The 14,586-nt window shown below is 39.5% G+C and overlaps 1 long non-coding RNA gene across 8 annotated transcripts in view; it reads left to right on the forward strand.

Annotated features, from left to right (window-relative positions):
• LOC141505998 (uncharacterized) overlaps positions 1 to 14,586 on the forward strand; it is a 285,180-nt gene that overhangs the window by 20,771 nt on the left and 249,823 nt on the right. For all 8 annotated transcript variants that reach the window (XR_012473743.1, XR_012473742.1, XR_012473741.1 and 5 more), the window contains exon 2: positions 976 to 8,347. This is a non-coding gene — a long non-coding RNA (uncharacterized LOC141505998). The remainder of the gene's footprint in view (positions 1 to 975; positions 8,348 to 14,586) is intronic.

Raw genomic sequence — 14,586 nt, forward strand, 5'->3', positions numbered from 1 at the left:
TTAGAACTCCTTCTAATCAACCCTTCATTTTCACAGAGAAGAAAATTAGATCCCACAGAGGAAAAGTAATTTTTTTGTTAGTTGACTGACTGGAGATTTTATTTTATTTTATTTTTATTTGTTAACATTTTACTTGTTTTCCAATTATATACAATAGTAATATGTACTTATAATTTTTTGTAAGGTTTTGACTTTTATAAATTTCCCCTCTTCCCTCCTACCCCAGAAGGCTGTCTGACAGTCTTCACATTGTTTCCATGGTACACATTGATGTAAATTGAATATGTTATAAGAGTAAACATAAACCCCCCTCCCCCCAAGAAGACGAGAAACTTCAAGAATAGAGAGAGAGAAAAAAATGTACTTCAGTCTGTGTTAAGATTCTAATGAGGGGTGCCTAGGTGGCGCAGTGGATGAAGCACCGGCCTTGGAGTCAGGAGTACCTGGGTTCAAATCTGGTCTCAGACACTTAATAATTACCTAGCTGTGTGGCCTTGGGCAAGCTACTTAACCCCATTTGCCTTGCAGAAAAAAAGATTCTAATGGCTCTGTCTCTGGGGTGACTCGCTTTCTCTATCATAAGTCCACCAGAGAAGTTGCTTCAATATTTTTCTCACAGTTGCTATTACTAGCTGTATTTCCCTCCACTCTTTTCCTCCCTACTCTCATTTATTCTTTTCTCTTTCTCCTTTCATCCTGGCCCTGTCCAAAAGTGTGTTGAATCTAAGTACCCTCTCCCTCAATCTTCCCTCTCTTCTATCACCTATTCCCTCCATTCCCCTTATGCCATCCCTTTCTTCTTATTTTTCTCTAGGGTAAGATAGATTGAGGAAAAGTAATTGTAAGACCACTTAGACAAAAAGAGTTCAAGTTAACAACGAGATCTTTTGACTACAAATTTAGTGCTTTTCCCAGGACTTTACAATGACAGTTGCCTGATGATCTGATAGGCTATTATTTCTTTGTTTCTTTCAGGAGGAATTACTGAGAACAAAAGACATTGATAGCTATTGGGGGTACATTGGGAAGACCTATACCTTACACAGAGAATCTATTGTCTGATGATCCTTGAGAAAGTTAAGAGCAACTGACCCAGAATGCTACTCAGACTCTGGCACCATTCACCTCCTAATCTGGCAGCTGGGTTGTGTGGAGGACAAAATGCTTAAGCCTGGGGTCAAGAAGACTTATCTTCCTCAGTTCAAATCCAGTCTTAGATATTCACTGGCTGTGTGATCCTGGGTAAGTCATTTATTGCAGTTTTCCTCAGTTTTCTCCTTTGTAAAATGAACTAGAGAAGGAAATGGCAAAACACTTTAATATCTTTGCCAAGAAAATGACCCAAATGGGGTCATGAGGAGTCAGACATGACAAATGAATGAATAGCAACTCTAAGTCCAAGACCCATTGATATATCTCTATAAGCCCCCTTCCCTGCTGCTTCTCTTTCTTCTTTTTATTCTTTTACAGTATAAGGTCACAGGATCATACATGAAGACTTGTAAGAAACTTCAGATATCATCTAATCTAACTTTCTTTTATATATGAGCAAATCAAGTTCTATACATATTAATGTCATATATCATAATGCCATATAATTTGTATGTTAAACATGTAGGTGATAGGATTTGAATCCAGTTCCAAATAGTGTTTTTTTTTCTTTTTCTTTTTCTCATTGTGTTACAATACCTGCTTCTGTCACGACAGAATGTATCTTTAGTGTCTAGAAGAAGTCCCTTTCAAATAGATGGTGCTCAAAATTTCCTGATCGACCAACTGATTGATTCAAGGAGCACTTCCTATACTCCTACTTCTGTAGAAGGATGTTGGACTAGGCTGTCTCTCAAGTCTCTTCCTACTTGGAGATTCTAAGATTCTCCTATGGTTTAATTCAGGGTAAACTTCTAAGACTCAAACTCAAGGAGTATTCATATTGTCCTTACACATATTTTACTTCTCCATGTGAGTAACTGGGGCAGTAGGTGGTACAGTGGGTTGAGTGCTAGGATGGGAATCAAGAAGACGCATCATCCTGAGTTCAAATCTGGTATCAGATATTTACTAATTGTGTGACCCTGGGCAAGTCAAATTTACCCTGCTTGACTCAATTTCCTCATCTGTATAATGAGCCAGGGAAGGAAATGGCAAGCCATTTCAGTATCTCTGCTCTGAATGGGGTCACAAAGAGTCAGATGACATGACTGAACATGAACACAATGGGATTATCCAATCAAATCAGATTGGAGTTATGGGGACAATCTAGGGACTTTCAGTTAGAGAACCTGGGAGAATTTCACCATAGATTGAGGTAGGAGTTTTAGAATTTGGTAATTCTAGTCAAGCAGTAGAAAGGAAGATAAGGAAGACCCATCAGGATAAGATGAGACCAATGTCAAATGTTTAGAAGTTGTCAATGCAAAGACTGGTTTAGAGAAGCAATCATAGAATATTAGAACTGAAAGGCAACTTTAAAGTCATCTACTCTGTCATTTTACAGAGAAGGAAAGAGAGTCTTCATGAAATGACTTGACTAAGATCTCATAGATAACTGAGTGACAAGGCAAGGACTAGGTAGGATTTGAATCTGACTCAAGGTCTTTGGCTCTTTGTTACACTACACTGTTGACATTTGATGTTTAGAGTGCAAAAAGAGAGAGAGAGGAAGGTGAGAAGATAGGAAGCAAGAGAGGATATTAGATCAAGTGACTTAGGAATCATGTACTCACAGATTTGGAAGGGACCCCAGAGTCCATCCAGTCCAACCCATGTCTCCGTATAACATATACAACAAATGACCATCCTGTCTTAGCTTGAACATTTTGAATACCTCTGTCCCATGAGGTGACCCATTCCTTTTGGAAAGAATGAACCATCATTCTTTTTCTAATTATTAGGAAGATTTCCTAATATGAGTCCCTTTTTTAAAATCTCTTTTCAATATTTCCTTGCTTCTTGTTCTTCCCTCTGAGACCAAGCAGAATAGGTCTAATCCCTCTTTCAGGTGACAATCCTTTAAATACTGCATTGGAGATGACTGTCATATCTCCTAATTCAGCTATTCTAGGCTACATATGCCCTCTAATCTCCCCATTAATCTTCATGTGGCATTGGTTTCAGACTATTTAAAGGGACATATTTTCATAAGAAGACTAGGAAGTCTAAATCTTCTATACACCATATATATATATGTATATATATATACATATATATATGTATATATATATATATAATGATAGACACCATTTCTTTTTGTGCCTTTAAGTTTTCCCAAAGCACTTTTCTCAAAACAACCCTGGAGAGAAGATATAAACCTCAAGCATGCATGTGCAAAAGTTCAAAACATGCACATATTGCATAGGCATTGACTTCCCATACATGAAATGCACACATTTACAAAGACCTCATTTATTTAATGCATGAAAATGCATGGAAACAGCTTGAATTTATATCCTTACTTATATAGGACATATAAATAAATTGCATAAACTCATATATTTGCACACATATATAATATATACATGAATTCATATAGGCATATATATATATATATATATGTACATTTGCCTTCACATATTTTCTAAAAGAGCAAATAAAACTTTGTTTAAATTTACTGTATTGTGGGGTAGTAATCCAGGGATTGGATTACTGTGAAGGCTTTCCTATAAAATAAAGAGACAGTCTGTCTCCCCCAGATGCTCTGCAGGCCAGACAGAGCCATCTGCTTTCTCTCCCACTGTCTAATACTGGCTCCACCCCTGGGGAGGTAGGCTGCAGAGACCCAAGAGCAGGACACTGGGACGACAGATGTTCTATCTCTTGAGGTTTCTCAGCTGCCTGGAGAGCACACAGGATGTTAAGACTGGTCCATGGAACATTTCTGAGTTTGTTTTCTTCCTGTGACATTCTCACTACCCCTCCCTCTGCCTTTAGCTGCCTCTCTACCTCTGTCAAGTCTATCCCTCACTTTTTTTTTCTCCACCCTTTTTATCTCCCTCATCCATTTCCAAGTTTAATTTGACTGAAGCAGTTATACCTCAATGAACAAGAGAAGCATCAGTCAGAGAAACCATCTGGCCTCATCTGGAGTCTTTGTCCCAGGTCCCTGGGTACTTTCATTGGATTCTGATTCTGTCATGTAAGTGGGCTCATTGTGGTGGTCTAGTTCTGGGGTAAGGAAGAAACTGGCACTTTTGGGGTCAGAAGGAAGAAATGTATGCAGGTCATATGGGTATGACCTGCCATAATGCACTGAAGGTCATATTCCCTACCCTACTGAATCCAGGGCCCTGAAATTCTCTTAGTGAGGAGTTAATATTATTCTCTGACCTATCCTCTAGATTTGGAGTCAGGAGACTTAAATTTGGATCCTAGCTCTAACATTTAATATCTGTATAACCATGGGCAAGTTATTTACCCTGTCTAAGGCTCAGTTACTTTGACTGTAAAATGAAGATAGGATCATGGACCTTTTGTAGCTAAAATGTATCAGAAGGGCTTAAAGTTATTTAATTTAACTTTCTAAGTTCACAGATGGGAAATCTTAGATCCAGGGAAGTTCAGTTGTTGTTGTTGTTTTATGTCCTTTATTTTCAAAGAGGACCAGTGACATCACAGATAATGTCTTGACTCACACATGAGGCAGAGCTGCATAAAGTCATCAACCTCACTCCCTTCTCCAGTTATTGAAGTTCAGTCACAAGACAAAAATCAGGATGACCCTGTGGATGTTGCAATGGATGACCCTAGCATCTTTGATGTCCGAGTAAATTCTAAACTCCACAGTGCCTGCTTCAGTGTGGTCTTTGGAGAAAATTATTCTCATCTGCCCATTCTGTTGGGGTAGTAGACATCTATAGATACTCCCTAGCTCACTGATGGGTTTGAGGTCCCTCAGTTACCCTCAACCTGCTTTAACCCATCTATCTAGGTGGTTTTCCTGGGGTCTGTCTACTGCACATGCTTCTTAGAGCCACAGGTGAGAGTTGGAAAGTTTCTACCCAAGGCCATATAAGTGACCCGAACTGGAATTGGAAATGAGGGCCTGGAAATCCAATTTCAACACATTTATCCTACTACTCTGAATCTTAGAGATCATCTAGTCCAATCCTCTCATTTTTCCAGACAAAGAAAATGAGGTTCAAGGTTAGTAATTTATCTAAGTTCAGAGGTAGAGTCTGAATAAGAATAAGGTATCTTGACTTCCATCTAGTTCTTTCCCCTATTTCACAGTACTATTAAGTTTCATGAAATGTAGAATGCTATAGATACTCAAGACATTTTGTAAATGATATTTATCATCTTGTCTCTGTTTCATACAGAGGGAAAGTAATTTGGCTAAGGTCACAGAAGGGAGATGATTCTTAAGGGTCATCTTTGCTACTCCTTTTCAAATCCTTTTTCTTTATATCAGACCACCCTGTCTCCCAAAGATGGCAGGCATGCCTAACAGCTGGTTAGTCTCTCTCAGCTGGCCAGGAAACACAAAGGATCCTAAAGGCACTACTAGTTCTCTCTGAAATCTAAGGATTTGATTTTTCATTCACAAAGCACTTAACTCTCACAGACTTTTCTTCTACTCCCATTATCCATACTCCCTAGTTTAAGAAGACATTTTTTTTTTCCAGCTGTCCATGTCCTGGATTGGACCCCGGTCTGGGATGGCACTAGAAATAGAATTTTAGAATAGGGTAGGGAACGTCTTAAGGATCATTTCTTCAAAATCTTTTATTTTATAAAAGGCCCAGAGAAGGGAAGGGACTTATGAGAAGCAGAACTGAGGCCTCTAGATTCCTAGACCAGGATTCCTTCTGTTCTTCTCAGCTATATCCCCGTTATCCAGCTGAAGTATGAGTCAATATAATGAAGTCATACAGTGGAAAAGTCACTGAATTTGGGAGTACAGAGGGTCCAGGCTCCAATGCTAGTTCTCTACTTTTCTCCTCTGTAATTATTGGACTAGTCCCTTCACCTTTTGGACCCTCAGCTTCTCCATCTGTAATACGTCATGTCTTTCATGACAAAACATAATTTATCTGCAGAGAAAGACTTTAAATATTCTTGAGAGGAGGAGCTGATTAACAGGACACCACAGCCCTTCTTACTTATCCACCTCAAGTATAGCAAAAAGAACAGAAATTTAGGAGATAAGAGGGAGGTGGGAGCTGTACTTTTAATTAGTTTTAGGACTTTGGGCAACTTACTTTTCTCATGACCTCAGTTTCCCCAAAATGAAGATAACAATGTTTGAAAGACCTATGGATTGATATAAGAAAAGCTCTGCATTACCCTGAAAGGACTATTAAAATGGGAGTTACTATTTATGAGTCATAAAGTGAGTGATCATTAAATTCTTCCAACCCTATGGCTTCTGAGAATGGAGTGAGGGAGGGGAGCCAGGTGACAGGCAACAGGTCCTCACCACTCCTCCCAGCCTACAGGAGAGCTGGCTCAGGCCTCCATGGCCATATAAGGGAAGGAACATGGGCTGAAGTGGGGCTAGGAGGGGTGGGGGGTGGGAAGGCCTTGCTCAGAACAGGGATGGAGAAAACCCAGACGTCCACTGTTTATTTTCTCCTCCTCGTGCACTTCCTCTTGGCTTACCGGGCTCAGGTCAGAGACCCAGTGTCTCCCCAAGAGAAGCTGCTATTCGTTTCCTAAAGACTAGAGATAAACTGAAAAGTGTTCCTATGTGAGTAGGGAACTGGGGGTGTTAAGGAAGGATGGGGGGACCTGGGAGGGGCATGCTGCTCCTCCTCCCTCTCCCCTCAGGATTTGCAGCAAATGCAGACCCGGGAATGGCTGAGAGGTTGCCTTTGGTGGGCAGAGCTATCAGGTAAGATCTGTCTGCTTGGAAGTCCCTGATATGAATGAGGAGATCTGTGTCTATATTAGGAAGCTGGCAGGGAAGGTGGGACATGAGACTCTTCTGTCTGTGAATAATCACAATAGAATATAAGCTCCTTGAGAACATGGTCTGCTCCCCTTTTGTCTTTAGATCCCAATTCCTAGCATAGTATTTGGCATCCAGTAGACACTAAATTCTTACTGATGGACAAGAGAATCCCCCCTTTCCATAGCACTTCATGTTGTGCCAAACACTTCTCTTACAGATGTGAGGGAACATGTGTGGAATGAAATGAAACTTTGACTAGGAGAGGGAAACCTTGGGTCAGAATTCTGCCTGTAAGCCTTATAGATGTGTGTGACAGTCAGCAAGTGATTTGATCTGTTTCATCATCTGTAAAATTCAGTCATTGTGAGCAAGTGCTTTGTAAAATACTAAGGTCTTACAGAAGGGTGATGTTTATTATCATCCCCATTTTATAGAGGATGAAACCGAGACTTGGAGAGATGAAGTGACTAGCTCAACAGCTAGTAATTGGGAGAGCTGGGACTGGAACCCAGGCTTCAACTCTGGATGCATCATTCTTTCAGCTACTCTGCATTGTCCACCCATTAATTTTTTTTAGAGGATGCCTGGTTCCACAGGACTCAAAGCTTATACAGGATGTAGACAACCCCTTAAAGACTCCCTCAAGTGGGAGGAAAGTAAAGCCTCATAGCTCAGACCCCAGAGTCTGTGAAGATCTAAAAAAGAGAGAATTGATCTCTCCTCAATCGATACCCTGACCAAGCATCACATGTGTTCCCTCTCATTTGACTAAGAGAAAACTTTCTTAAAGTGGTAACTCCTGATTCCCTGGAACCTTGAAAGAGTCCTTGTTGGTCCTCAGTCTCCTACCAAAAGGGGAGATTGGACTAGATCTCTAGCTCTGATAGTCTATGATACCTTCTTATGAGGTTAAAATCTAAGAATATAATGGTACCAAATTGTACCATTAGCAGCTATTGCATAACTCTTTTTTTTTTGCAAGGCAAATGGGGTTAAGTGACTTGCCCAAGGCCACACAGCTAGTTAATTATTAAGTGTCTGAGACCAGATTTGAACCCAGGTACTCCTGACTCCAGGACTGGTGCTTTATCCACTGCGCCACCTAGCCACCCCTATTGCATAACTCTTAACAGTGTAGACTTAAGGTACAGTGAAGTTAGAGAAGGTTCTCATGAACCATGTCTAATTAAAGTTATTTTTTTCTCTCATATCATGTGTATCTATCTCTGTTTTCTCCCTTTGTTTCCTCTTTCTGGTGGCCAGTTGGAATGGACCGACACATCTGGCACATCTGGATTGCTTTTCCCTCCTTTGTCTCCCAGCCCGAGGTGCAGTGCTGCATCTCTGGTCAGTTGTGAGTCTGAGATGAAGCACTGTAGCTCGGGAAGGGAGGAACTGTCCAACTCAAGAGGAAGTTGCCTAACTGGGAATCTCTATTCTACCTGAAGCCAACAAGTAAGTAGGGCTGGGGAAAAAAGGGGTAGGGAGAATAGAACAGAGATGTGGGTGAGGTATGCTCTTAGTACTGGGAAAAAGGAGAAAATTATCCTTTTCCTTATTCCCATATATTTTTGAGCAAAGTCAACTCTGAAGGAGTCCTTCATTCATGGCTCAGAACACAATTTAGGAACTGAGAAGATGACTAATTCGAATGCTCATTGGGCTTCTTATGGACATTAGGGTTTAGGGTAGACAAATGAAGTTAATAGATTCTTCCTATTTGTTCATTCTATTGTTCAAGTGTTCAGTCTTTCAACAAATGTTAACACAGACCTATCTATAGGTGTGAGGATTTGTGTTTGGAGTTAATGGGGGAAACAGAGATGAACGAGGCATTGTCTTTGTTCCCTGTATTTTAGTAGAACTGGCAAGCAAAATGTTGTTGTATAGATTAGTATGTAAATACTGTGTGAAGAGGCAATGATTAAGGATAAAGAGCTTCAGAACTAGAAATATTTGGATTCATATCCAGTATTTGTAAGCTACAAGCTTATAGCTCTCAGTCCTATAGGCAGCTCTCTATTATTTATCAGTTATAGAAAAGGTGCTGACCTATACCTTACCTGGAGGGCAACCTTCTTTATCCAGCAGTTCCCTTTATCAATGAAATCCCAGATCCAATCCCTATCCCATATATAAATGTCCTCAGACATGAATGTCACATTCAAAAGAAGCAAAGACCAGTTTCTTCTGGGGATTTCATGAATGAAGTAATATTTGAATTGCTTCTTGGAAGACGCTAGACATTCTATAGAGTGAAATGAATGGGGAAGATATTGCATGTAGAACAAAACACACAGATGTCTACAGTCAGGGTCCATTTAGGGAATGTGAAATGTCAGTCCAAATCAGTGGAACACAGAGAAGTGCAAGTTTGAAAAGTAACAGAGCCCAGAAACCAGGAGTTCTTGAATCCTAAATTGAGTTTGATTTTATTTATTTTTTTTTTTATAAAATAATGACTTTATTCTTAGGTAATAGGGAAGCCATTAAAAGTTTTTGAGCTGGGGAGTGGCTAATAATCTGAGTTTAGGATGGTGATTTGAACCTTGTGTACAGGATGGGATGAAGGAAGAGAACTTCTAGGGCAGGAGGCCAATGTGAAGGCCACTGCATGGACCATGGGCCATGGGCCCTGGAGAAAAATGTGAGAAACATTGAAGAAGAGAACTGGAAGAAATTTGATACTAATGAATTAGCAATTCCTCTCTTTTCCTTCCTGCCATGGCCAAAATGGTCTTGGAGGTTTCAAGGGAGGTAGAGGGAGAGATCAGGAAGCTTATACTGCCATTGAGAGAAATAGGAAAATTAGGTGGAGGAATCAGTTTGGTGGAGAAGATGAGTTTAGTTCTGGTAGAATGTTCAGGTACAGATGTCCAGAATCTCTGGCCAGGTGAAAACTTTAATCCAGAGTAAAAGAGAGGTCCCTTGTGAATCATTTCTCCTCAGGTAGGGAGAGGGGCTCTCATTGTCAAAGCTACAGTTTCTAGAACCCCACCTGGAAAATTCTTCATTAAAGTGGTCAATTGTAAGTACCAAGATATCCCCTCTTCTCTTTCTCCCAGAGAACTACCTCCTATAACAAAGGACAAAAAGACAAAAAGGAAAAATGGTTCAGCAAACCTAACCAGGTGTCAGCCAAGTCTGATATTATATAAAGTGTTTCACAACTAAGAGTCCCCATTTCTGCAAAGAAGGGAAGAAAATGCCTTATCATAGATTTTCTTTTGGAAAAAAGAGATTAAAGATCATGATAATTACACATCATTCAATTTTTATTGTTTTGTTGTTTTTTCCACTTATATTATTGTAAATTGTACATTGTTATGTATGTTGTTTTTCTAGTTCTGCCTACTTCATTTTGCATCAGCTCATATATCTTCTCTGTATTCATCATGTTCATCATTTTGTATAGTATAGTCATATTCTAGTATATACATGTGCTACAATTTATTTCTTTTACCATATATCATTTTTCCTAATCACTGAGACTTTTAAATATTCCCATGAAATATTGTACTCAATTATCCTCCATTCCAGAGACCCTCATAATGGTAAGAAGCCAAGAATGAATCTTCCCCTTTCTATTTCCCTTTAAGCTACCACAGCACCAATCTCTCACCCCATCCCAGCCTTTCAGTATTCTGATGTCCTGAGACTGGTGGCTGCTCCAGGATGCTCTGAGATGAATGATCACTCTAGAATGCAGGTAGCCTTATGTTGGTACCCAACTATTGCCAAGAGATAGAAGACAACAGCTGCAAAACCTTCAGGAAATGACTGGATCAATATTTCTGTCAGTCCTTTGGTCTGAAGACCATACTTTCCCAACCTTGTCCTCAGGGTCCAGTTTTCCCAGGAATCCCTTAGGTGCTAAGATGGGGATTCCTGGAAATACTGTTCTTGAGGTCATGGCTTTACAACTGGACCATATCTCCTTCAGCATCCCCTGCAGGAAGAAGTTTCAAAAACCAGGGTCTGAGTTGGGAATCTTTTCAGAGAAGACTGTCAGGTGAAATCAATGGACCCAGAGAGTGGAGGTAAGGAGGTTTAGAAACTTGTCCTTGGAAGTAAACCAGACCCTTTAGCAAGGCCAGGTAGAAAGAACACTGCATCTGGAGGCAGAAGATCTGGTTTTTGAATTATAGCAGCAACATTTATTATTTCTGTAACTTGATGAATCACCTAACTTCTTTGAGACTCAGTGTTCTCTTCTATGAAATTAGGCACTTGGAATATTAAACTAAATGACTTCTAAGGTCCCCTCTAGCTACAAATGGTGTAATTCTATGTTTATATGTCCATAGACATAGAATTTTAAGGTTTCCAAGTCACCTTGGAGAGTTAGTAGTGCAGATTTTATCATCCCATTTTACAGATGAGGAAACAGATACAGAAAGACAAAGGGACATCCAGTCTTATTCTACTAGTTCACTGGAGGGCAACCAAGATGGTGAAGGGACTAAAAGGTATATCATAGAGAGTTGATTGAAGCTTCTGGGGATAGCTAGATCATAGGGGGAAAAAACCTTAAGCAGAGTCTATGCTTAAAATTTTCATGTATTTAAAAAGGAATTATGGGAAGAGTGTTTAGTTCCATTCTGCTTGATCCCATAAATAGGAGGAAGTTTTAGAAAAGTAGGTTTTGGTTCAAAAAAAGGAAGAACAACTGAATGATCAGCATACTCTAGGAATTTAATGGGCTACCCTGGGAGGAAGTGAACTTCTCATAGTCAGAAGTGAAGGCTCATACTATTGGGGATGGTGTAAAAGAAGATCCTACCAAACTCCAGTTTAGACTTGATAATCTATGAAGCTCATTTCCAGTTCTGAGATTCTGAAATTCAACCCTTGATTTCATTACATAACCATAATCCAGGACAGAAATTTTATTCATGTCTTAATCTCAGGCAACTGGTCCCAAAGCACACAGTTAAACCAAGCTAACAGTTAAATCAGGACTCAGACCCTTATATTTCTTATATATCTTTGGGTACCCTTCTTTGCTATCCAGAGTGACTGTTTTTTTAATAGGATAATAATAAAAATAATTTTATAAGTTTATCCATAGAAATAACTTACCTAGGTTACATAGGTAGTAAGTAGTAGAAAGTTAAGTGTAGTAGAAAGAAAATAGTAGTTCAAACCCTATTCTCATTCCAGATCCAGTATCCTTTCTATGTTGTCCTTTTGCCTTTCTTAGCTTTGTGGGAACCTCACTTGTTCCATTCAGCACGAGTCACAAACGTTGTTACAACATTCTCCAAGGGTTGACGAACTCTGAGGATGATGAGAAAGTCCATTTCACACACCATCCTCCAGAGAGAGGGTGGGAAAGTCTGATTTAGGCACAGTCCCCAGGGAAGAATATGGAAAAGTTGCTTCAGGAACTATCCTCCAGAGGAAGAATAGGATGGGAAGGGCATCTTTCCTTTGGACTTTCCTGTTCTACTGTGTCAGAACTGAGCACCATACTGAGAATAAAGTGCTGAACTTTTGAATTGTGTCCTGTCTCCTCCTTTAAAGATTTGACATAAAGGGCTTTAAAGGTAACTTTTTTGGGGGGAATGCTAGATTTCCTCTCTTCCCACAAGGTTCTGGGTGAGACAATCTTATGTGAGTGTGTATAAGTTCCAAGAGGCTCTAGAATGCATATTGACAAGCTGGGCTATCCAGTCAAAGACGATTTGGAGCCCAGGTTTGAAAGGGAGATTCTCAAATGCTTATATGGGAATGAACATGTCATAGCTATAATAATTACATAAAACTTAAGGATTAACAATTATCATATCATCTCATTTGATCCTAGCAATAACTCTGGGTAAATGGGTGCTCTAATTGCCTCATTTTGCAAATGAGGAAACTGAGGCTGACAATTTAATTGATTTTTCCAAGGACACAGTTATTAAATGTCTGAGCCTGGATTTGTACTCTGGTCTTCCTGATTTTAAGCCCAATATTCTCTATGTCCAATTAGTCAATAGAACAGGCCAACATTCATTCATTCATTCATTTAAGAAATATGTATTGAGTAACTACTATGTATAAGTTCCCATTGAGTGTTCAATATAAGCCATATGACAAGATAGAATTATTTCTCTTCAGATGGCAAGGTATTTTCTCATTTTGGTTTTGAAAGACTCATTTGGAAGTGGAAGATGTGTTCAAACCTTAAATGAGTGGTTTTTTGGAAGGTGGATGGTATTTGTGTGTGGGGTGGGGGTGGGGGGATTTATTTTAAATGTTTCATCTTACCCAGGCCATCTGACTAACATTCTACATCCATAGGCACACATAGAATGCTTTGTGAATACCTTTCCTTTTTATCAGATCTAAGGCACAGCTTTCATATTTACTAGAGCTTTTCTTTCATTGCAATACATTTTAATAATAAAATCAAACAATTATCTGGACAATTTCCCTCTGACCTATCCTACTACTGACTTTTGGTGTTATTCCTGTGGTGAAAGTGAGACCAAGCTTATCCTCCCTTAAGTTGAAAGGGTTTTAAACCCTTGCCTTTTCAGCAAAATAGTTAATTTGAAGGCTATCTCATAATAACACACACACACACACACACACACACACACACACACACACATGTACACACAAACACTGCTTGGAAGCAGTAACTATTAGCTGGCCACCTTGGAACTCCCAGAGTCTATAGGATGTACAAATCTTACTTCAGGGTTCCCTGAAGTAAGTCTTATCCCCACTGTTAGAAATCTCAGCAAATTCAATCAAAACATTCGTTCAGATTATCCACCAAAGTGTAGATGCTTGAAGATATCCTCCATTCATACCTTATTCATACCTTAGCAGCATTGCTTCACTGAAAGTTTCATATCCTACAGTCAAATGGGTAATTTACTTAGTCCACTACTCCCGGCACTGAACTGATTCAAAACCAAACCTTTAGTTCTGCTGGCTTGACTTTATTAACATGCATATGTAGTTTTGATCTGAAATAAAAATTTCCTTTAAGTCAGAGATACCCCAATATTGCTGCTGGTGTAGGAAGAGTTTCTTAGTCCTAGATGTCTTCAGCAGAGGAGATTTAGCCATTTTTTTGCAAGACAATGGGGTTAAGTGGCTTGCCCAAAGCCACACAACCAGGCAATTATTAAGTGTCTGAAGTCAGATTTGAACTCAGGCACTCCTGACTCCAGGGCCGGTGCTCTATCCACTGCGCCACCTAGTCACCCCTGTTTAGCCATTTCTTAAGATTATCACGGGGTGGGTGTTAGTTCTGTTATACATTATTTCATTCTGAGGTCTCTTAAAGCAGTGACGTCAAACTCAAGTAGAAATAGATCCCTATGGGCCCTATATTCTCTCAGAAAATCGCAAATTTACATTTTCTAGATTTTGTTACATTTTCATTATTTTGTTAGACATTTTCCAATTACATATTAATCTGATTACACCAAATCTGATAGTTCTATCTTACAGATAATCAATCCTAGACTTTAGAGGTCATCTAGTCCATTTTACAGATGAGAAAACTAAGACCCACAGAGGTGAATTGACTTTTCCAAGGTCACACAGGTAGTACTTAAATTGCAGAGGAGGTTTTGAATGTAGATCCTCTGACTCCAAATCCATTGCTCTTTCCTGTTTCACACTTGCCCTCCAGCAACATCAGAGAGGCAGCAGACTGAATTGAATAATATTGACTCCCAATGATAATG

The sequence above is a fragment of the Macrotis lagotis genome, chromosome 1 (assembly GCF_037893015.1).
Source record: "Macrotis lagotis isolate mMagLag1 chromosome 1, bilby.v1.9.chrom.fasta, whole genome shotgun sequence".
NCBI classification, from domain to species: domain Eukaryota; kingdom Metazoa; phylum Chordata; class Mammalia; order Peramelemorphia; family Peramelidae; genus Macrotis; species Macrotis lagotis.